Consider the following 920-nt stretch of genomic DNA (forward strand, 5'->3'; position numbering starts at 1 on the left):
GCTCATGCGCTAGGTTCGCCCATGGCAGCGTGCGGCTTGCCGCGCGTCGCTGCCGTCTTGCTCGCGGCAGCACCAGCTCTGTCGCGCCCGCTGCCGCCGCCCTCGGCCAACACGGTCGCGCCGGGTCTACCCGGTGTCCCTCTCGCCGTCGCCAGCGCGCGCAGAACCGGAACCGCCGACGAAACCGCCTATAGGTGTGCTACGCGCCGAGGCACCGTCGGGCCGGCCACCAGCCGTCGCCGCCACCACACTCGCTGCCCTCGGCTCCGCCGCCCTTGTGCGAGCTGCATCGCTGACATATTAAGCTACGTGTGAGTCACTCTCCGCCCTCGGCGCGACTAGTCAGCAGTAGCGAGTGTGTGCGTCGCTGCTAGAGCCGGCCGAGGCAGTCCCGAGGGCTCCTCGCAGCGACTCGAGCGGGTCCGAATTCACTCGGCGACCGGTAAACTAGCGACGGTGTCACTTTTCAAAGACGTACGTAACACGCGGACTGCCTCCCCCACCGTGCGATTGCCTTCAGTGGCCGCCAGACGTCCGGACCGCTCGCTTCTTGTGTGCAGCAGAGGGATTGCTGGCGTGTGGCGAATGCCGCAAGTGGCTTTGGTGCTCGCGAGCACCCTCGCATACCCTTTCTTCGGCCTAGGGCCAAGCCTCCGGTCCCGTGCCGCCCACATGTTGCCCGACTTGGATGCCTGAGGCACGGCTGTGGCCGGTAGTGCACGAAAAACGAGAAAACAGGCATTTTCGATTTCGCCGACTTTGCCCATTAACCCTCCTACGCAGATACGACAAAATACGTCTGCTCATGGCGCCGAGCCCTGGTCTGGACACCAGATCGGCCCCCCCGCCCCTAACATTAGCCTCCCAGCCGCTCTGTCGGCCATAATGTTAGGGGCCGGGGGGCCAAAATCACGCAAAAT

The 920-nt window shown here is 64.9% G+C and overlaps 1 protein-coding gene across 1 annotated transcript in view; it reads left to right on the plus strand.

The window, feature by feature from the left end:
- EMIHUDRAFT_445372 (hypothetical protein) overlaps positions 1–920 on the plus strand; it is a 3,532-nt gene that overhangs the window by 1,645 nt on the left and 967 nt on the right. The window lies entirely within an intron of this gene.

The sequence above is a fragment of the Emiliania huxleyi genome (assembly GCF_000372725.1).
Source record: "Emiliania huxleyi CCMP1516 unplaced genomic scaffold EMIHUscaffold_437, whole genome shotgun sequence".
NCBI lineage: Eukaryota > Haptophyta > Isochrysidales > Noelaerhabdaceae > Emiliania > Emiliania huxleyi.